Below are 7,920 nucleotides of genomic sequence, written 5' to 3'. Positions count from 1 at the left end.
AACTGGCCTCAACTACCTTCTGTGGCAGAGAATTCCACAGACTCACCACTCTCTGTGTGAAGAAATGTTTTCTCATCTCGGTCCTAAAAGACTTCCCCTTATCCTTAAGCTGTGACCCCTGGTTCTGGACTCCCCCAACATCGGGAACAATCTTCCCGCATCTAGCCTCTCCAACCCCTTAAGAATTTAATATGTTTCTATAAGATCCCCCCTCAGTCTTCTAAATTCCAGCGAGTACAAGCCTAGTCTATCCAGTCTTTCTTCATAGGAAAGTCCTGCCATCCCAGGGATCAATCTAGTGAACCTTCTCTGTACTCCCTCTAAGGCAAGAACGTCTTTCCTCAGGTTAGGAGACCAAAACTGCACACAATACTCCAGGTGCGGTCTCACCAAGGCCCTGTACAACTGCAGTAGAACCTCCCTGCTCCTAAACTCAAATCCTCTTGCTATGAATGCCAACATACCATTCGCTTTCTTCACTGCCTGCTGCACCTGCACGCTTGCTTTCAATGACTGGTGCACCATGACACCCAGGTCACGTTGCATCTCCCCTTCTCCTAATCGTTCACCATTCAGGTAATACTCTGCTTTCCTGTTCTTGCTGCCAAAGTGGATAACCTCACATTTATCCACATTATATTGCATCTGCCATGCATTTGCCCACTCGCCTAATCTATCCAAGTCACTCTGCAGCCTCCTAGCATCCTCCTCGCAGCTAACACTGCCACCCAGCTTCGTGTCATCCGCAAACTTAGAGATGTTGCATTCAATTCCCTCTTCTGAAGAAGGGTCTCAACCCGAAACGTCACCCATTCCTTCTCCCGAGATGCTGCCTGACCTGCTGAGTTACTCCAGCATTTTGTGAATAAATACCTTCGATTTGTACCAGCATCTGCAGTTATTTTCTTATACATATATACATATACATATATATATATATATACACATATCTATACATATACAATATACGTATACATAAAACAAACAAACAATTTGCCAAGTGTGTATAAACTTTTTGTTGCTGTTATGGTGTTTACAGAGTACTATGTTTACATTTCTGTTGTGCTGCTGCAAGTACAAATTTAATTGTTCTGTTATGGGACATATGACAACCTCAACGCCAGTCAATCGAGTTTGTCTACATTACATGAAAACTCCTTTAAGAGTGAAGACACAAGAGAGTGCAGATTGTGGACTCGGAGCAACAAACAAACTGCTGGAGGAAACTGGCGGGATGGGCAGCATCTGTGGAGCGAAAGGAATGGTCAACATTTGTTGATAACAGAACAGTACTGCTCAGGAAGAGGCTCTGGCCCACAGTGTCCATGCCAAACATGATGCCTAGACCAACTAATCTCGTCTGTGCGCATGTGATCCATATTCCTCCATTCCTTGCATATCTATGTGCCTATCCAAAAAAACTCTTAAATGTCACTATGGTACCTGCCTCCACGATCACCCCCGGCAGTGCGTTGCAGGCACCCACCACCCTTTGTGTGGAAAAAAAATTGCCCTGCCCATCCCCTTTAAACATTCCCCTCTAACCTTGAAGCAATAATCTCTAGTCTTTGACATTTACATCCTGGGGAAAAGGTTCTGACTGCCTACCCTATCTATGACTAATTTGATATATTTTTTGTCAGGTCTCCCCTCGGCCTCCAACGCTCCAGAGAAAACAATCCAAGTTTGTCCAACCTTTCCATAGAGCTAATACTCCCTAATCCAGGTGGCATTCCGGCAAACATCCTCTGCACCCTCTCCAAAGCTTACACTACCTCCTTGTAATGGGGCGACCAGAGGGATTGAAATCCACTATTAGTCCACAGATGCTGCTCGACCCACTGAGTTCCTCCAGCAGATTGATTTTTGCTTAAATTAAGGGTGAAGCATGATTAATGGAATGCCAACTTGTTGGTGGGTCTGCGCTCGCTGTCTGCATGGTTTGTGACTGATTGGGTCACCAGTTGGTCAAACAGAGGGTGTAGTCAAGTAAATGCACATAACTGTGACCCAGTAATCTTGATTTCACTGCTCTTTTGGCCCATTCACAAATAGTTGTTAAGATTGCTGTGCTACTGCCTGGAATACAGGGCTGTGGTGTTGGTGGCTGCAGGAGGTCCTACAGCAGCTGGGTGAGTGAGTGGATTGAGCGCAACCTACGGCAGTTGCATGGAACGGCGGTGGAAGGAAGCGACGGCATCTTGCTGGGTCAGCTCGACCCCTATTTCATCGATCCAGTCCCACCAGGACACCAGGCCTTAAAGTGAGAAAATAAGAAATGAACACGGTCCTTGGGCCACGGTCAGACTTTTCATAGATTTGGAAGTTGCAAGATGGCACAGGAACTGAATGACTTTCTGCGCTCTGTTCCAGAAGATCTATTGTTTTCATATATTGTATATCAAGATGAGAGAAACAAGATTTAATAGGAACCTGAGGACAACCTTTTCACTAGAGGATGATAGGTATGTGGAACAAGCTGCCAGAGGTGGTATTTGAGGCAGGTGCTATAACAGAATTAAAAAAACACTTGCACAAGTTCCTGAATAGGAGAGATTGAGGGACATGGGCCAAACGCTGGCAAATGGGATTAGCTTAGCTGGGGTACCTTGGTACAGGTTGGGCCGAAGGCTCTGTTTCTGTCATGTATGACTCCACTTGGCTGGATAGCATGCAGAATAAACTTCTCACTGCATCGTTGTACACGTGACAATATATAAACTAAACTAAAATTTAGACTGTGATCAACTCTGCTATATCATTTCAGGAAGTTGTGTATATATACAGCTGTGGTATTTACTATCAAGTATGGAAATATTAAGCTTCTGCTGTCAGCAGAAACTACAAAAGCTTGAAAGAACTTACGACCAGATTCAAGATCAGGTTCTTCCCTGCCATTATTGGACTTTTGAATACTCAAGTACGAAGGATGCATTTCTGATCTCCCAATATACTTCATTGTTGCTCTTGCCAATTTTGTTATTTGCTCTTTCTCTATAACTGTAACACTATATTTTGCATTGTTTCCTTTCTCTTTTTGCAGTACCTATTGTACTACCACACGTAGTACTACCACAATGTACAGTATCATTCTTCAGCTCGCCTAGGCTCTCCGGACGCGGTGGGGGCATAGCCACTGTGTTTAAGAAGCATTTCAACTGCCGCCTCCTGAACGCTGATCATTTCTCCAGTTTCGAGGTGCAACTAATTAAAGTAGGCCTAGCCTATCCCCTCTTAATCGTTCTTGTGTATCGCCCACCAAAAATGCATAAGGACTTCATCACCCAATTTGCTGATCTGATTTCTAGCATTTTGCCCAAATTTGACCAGGTCATGATTCTTGGTGACTTTAATATTCATGTTTGCTGTCCCACTAAGCCTCTTGTGAGTGAATTTATGCACCTGGTTGAGTCCTTCAATCTGACTCTTCACACCACGGGACCCACTCACAAGTTAGACCATACTCTCGACCTAGTGTTATCGTCCGGATTCCCAATCTACAACATTGAAACTACTGAGGCCTGTCTATCGGACCACAGCGCTATCATTTTTGACGCATCTCTGCCTTTATCTCCCGCAAAATCTCATCTCCCTGTTCGTTACTCCCGCGACATAAATTCATTGACTGCCAGTAAATTCTCCGAGGCTCTCACAGCTGCCCCCAACATCTGCACTATTGAGGCTTCTCCCCCCCATCTGAGCACTGAGGATCTCACCTCTTTATTTAATATCACTTGCTCTTCCATCCTGGATTCTATCGCTCCCCTTAAAATGAAAAAGCCTAAGCCCAAAGGTCGGCCTTGGCTCAATGTCACCACCAAAGCCCTAAGAAGGGAGTGCAGAAAATCAAAACGGAGGTGGAAATGTGACAAGCTTCAAATTTCCTTCGAAATTCTGAGAAACAATCTTCTCAAATACCAGGAAGCAGTAAAGTCTGCTAGAGCACAATACTTCTCCGACCTTATCTCCAAAAACTCTCATAACTCCAAGGTCCTATTTAGCACAATTACCTCTGTCATATGTCCCGCCCCCAGTACCAGCGTAGTTGGGTCCCCTGCTAAGTGCGAAGAATTCGCTAAATTTTTCACCAGCAAAGTTGAGAACATTAGAATGAACATTTCCCCTCCCACCCGTGACCTAGCTGTCTCACTAGTCTGTTCATCTAAATTGGACTGTTTCCAACCCGTCACTCTATCCTCCCTTGCAAAGCTTGTTTCCGCTATGAAACCTGCAACCTGCCCCCTTGATCCTGCCCCCACTGCCCTTCTGAAGGATGTCATTGCAATAGCCGGTCCCAGCATCCTCTCTAGTATCAACAGTTCTCTGGCCACTGGCACTGTTCCAACCTGTTTCAAGCACGCGGTGGTCCAGCCCCTACTGAAAAAACCTAACCTAGACCCCACCTTGCCTAGCAACAACAGACCCATTTCCAAACTGCCATTCCTGTCAAAAGTCCTTGAAAAGGCAATTCTAAACCAATTAGTGCCCTACCTACACCAAAACACCATCCTGGAAAGTTTCCAGTCAGGTTTCAGAGCCCACCACAGCACAGAGTCTGCCTTGTTGAAGGTACACAACGACCTGCTTCGCGCCATCGACACCGGCGACTGTGCAATCCTGCTCCTTCTCGACCTCAGCGCAGCATTCGATACAGTGGACCACACCATCCTTATTGACCGTCTCCGGTACGCGGTTGGCATTGATGGCACTGCCCTGAGCTGGTTCGTTTCCTACCTCAAAGATAGGAGTTTCGCCATCAACATAGGCAGTTATTCCTCTTCTCCAGCTAGCCTCTCCTGCGGAGTTCCACAAGGCTCCATCCTAGGCCCCATTCTCTTCTCTCTATACATGCTCCCCCTTGGCCAAATCATTCAAAGGCATTTCTTTCCACTGCTATGCCGATGACACTCAGCTTTACCTCCCCCTGAAACCCAACAACCAGTCAAATTTAAACAGCCTCTTACACTGCCTTGAGGACATAAAATGTTGGATGGCACAGAACTTCCTCCAATTAAACGAGAGCAAGTCTGAGGTCATCCTATTCGGCCCCCCCGACTCCATCAAATCGATAACAGGCAGTCTTGGAAGCCTATCCTGCCTAGTCAAACCGCATGTCAAAAACCTCGGCGTGATATTTGACTCTGCATTAAAATTTGACAAGCAAGTCAACGCTGTGGTAAAAGCCAGCTTCTTCCAACTTCGTACCATAGCTAAAATCAAACCTTTCCTCCAATTCGACGACACTGAAAAAATCATTCACGCTTTCATTTCCTCCCGCCTAGACTACTGCAACTCCCTATACACTGGGATCAGCCAATCATCCCTGTCCCGCCTGCAACTGGTCCAAAACGCCGCATCGAGACTCCTGATGGGTACCCTTAAAAGGGACCACATCACGCCGATTCTGGCCTCTCTCCACTGGCTCCCTGTACGGTACAGAATCAACTTCAAGCTCCTCCTATTCACATATAAAGCCCTAAATGGACATTCCCCCTCCTACATCAAAAATCTTCTAACCCACCTCTCTAACTCCAGGTCCCTCAGGTCGGCCGACTTGGGGCTACTCACTATCCCGCGGTCTAGGCTTAAGCTCAGGGGTGACCGCGCTTTTGCGGTTGCAGCTCCTAGACTGTGGAACAGCATCCCTCTCCCCATCAGAACTGCCCCCTCCATCGACTCCTTTAAGTCCAGGCTCAAAACCTATTTCTACTCCCTAGCGTTTGAGGCTCATTGAGGAGGCGCTGTGAACTGTTTTGTATGTGCTGTTATGTTTGTGTGCTACTGTATGTTTCATTTTTTCCTTAGTACCTAATCAGATGTACAGCACTTTGGTCAACGTGGGTTGTTTTTAAATGTGCTATACAAATAAAATTGACTTGACTTGACTCATGTATGGCATGATTTGCCTGGAGAGCACACAAAACAAAGTTTTCCATTGTATCTCGGTACACGTGACAATAATAAACCAACACCATATAGCCGAAGAGAGGCAAAGGAGTAAACTCATAGGCAAATTTGTGAAAAGTGCAAAGTCTCCAGGATAAATAGTGGACGATTTCAATTACTCTACTAACTAGGCCGCAGTCAATGTAAAAAGTTAAGCAGGCAATGAATTCTTAAATTGAATCGAGATGAACCTTGTTAGCTGATTTGTAGCAAGCCCTTAAAGAGTGGGTAATTCTGGATTTAGCTTCAGGGAGTGAAGCTGCCAGTGGGAGAGCATATTTGTGGTAGTGATTGTACTTGGATGGAGAATGGAAGATAATATTTCATTTCTGTGCTTTACAACAATGTCTTTGAATGCAGACCAGTATATGGTAGATTTGCACTGGGCATTTCTTCCTAGCCTTCAGAAGTTGATATCCCATGTTAAGACAATAAATCTCTCTTCTAGTCATAGTCATACAGCATGGAAACAGGCCCTTCGGCCTAACTTGCCCACACTGACCAACATGCCCCACCCATCTTCACTAGTCCCACCTGCCTGCTTTTGGCTCGTATCCCTTTAAACTTACCCTATCCATGTTTCTTAAACATTACAATAGTATATGCCTTAACTATCTCCTCTGGCAGCTTGTTCCATACACTCACCACCTTTTCAATAAAAAAGTTACCGCTCAGGTTCCCATTAAATCTTTCCCCCCACATCTTAATCCTATGTCCTCTGGTTCTCGATTCTACTTCTAGGAGTATCTGAGGAGGGTTGTGCTGGCGTTGCAGAGGGTCTAGAGGTTAACAAGGACAATCCCAGGGATGGTTGGGTTAACATATGATGAGCATTTGATGGCACTGAACCTGTACTCAGTGGAGTATAGAAGGATGAGGGGGGATATCATTGAAACTTACCGAATGGTGAAAGGCCTGCATAGTGGATGCGGAGATGTTTCCACTAGTGGGCAGAGGGCACAGCTTCAGTATAAATGGATGTACCGTTAGAAAGGAGATGAGGAATTTCTTTAGCCAGAGGGTGGTGAATCTGTGGAATTCATTGCAGTCAGCTGTGGAGGCTAAGTAGTATTTTTAAAGTGGAGATTGACAGGTTCTTGATTAGTAAGGGAGTCAAAGGTTAGAGGGAGAAGACAGGAGAATGGGATTGTGAGGGAACAATAGATCAGTCATGATTAAATGGCAGAGTAGACTCAATGGGCTGAGAAAGGCCTAATTCTGTATGACTTATGAATGTCTGATACAGAAGCTTGAAAGCTCTGACGCCAGGTTTAAGTAGTTTTCTTGCCACTGCTATCTGCCTCCTAAACTATCCTCATTTACACCTCCTTCCTGAAGATACTGCCACTCTTAACTCTACCTCACTTGTTTTTTTGCATTGTTCTTTAATATGTTTGTTGCACCAATTTGGATTGCACTACAATTTTCACTATTCTGGTGTTTTGTATTCACGATTGTATTTATTATTACTGTATGTATACTGTTTATTCTGTGAGCTTCATGCGAACAAGGAATTGCATTGCATCCTGGTATATATGGCAATAAACGAATCTGAATCTCTTTTTGCATTTGGATGTGTAGTTGGAAAATCTGGGACCCCACCCCCCCTTCCTCAAAATATTCCCCTGCATGGGAAGGTGAGATTAGCCAAGGTAGTTCACTTTTCATATATCATATCATATATATAGCCGGAAACAGGCCTTTTCGGCCCACCAAGTCCGTGCCGCCCAGCGATCCCCGCACACTAACACTATCCTACACCTACTAGGGACAATTTTTACATTTGCCCAGCCAATTAACCTACATACCTGTACGTCTTTGGAGATGTCTTTTCTGCTGGTGTTTGCACGATGGATCAAATGATTCCCCCTGTGCAGTGTTTTGCATGAATATTTTATATTTGTGGGATCACTTGCAGCAGTAATTGATCAGATCATCATTTTCTTTTACCTAGTTGCGTAGGAAAGAACTGCA

Source organism: Rhinoraja longicauda, chromosome 22 (genome assembly GCF_053455715.1).
Source record: "Rhinoraja longicauda isolate Sanriku21f chromosome 22, sRhiLon1.1, whole genome shotgun sequence".
NCBI lineage: Eukaryota > Metazoa > Chordata > Chondrichthyes > Rajiformes > Arhynchobatidae > Rhinoraja > Rhinoraja longicauda.
Note: the sequence above shows the minus strand (reverse complement) of the source record.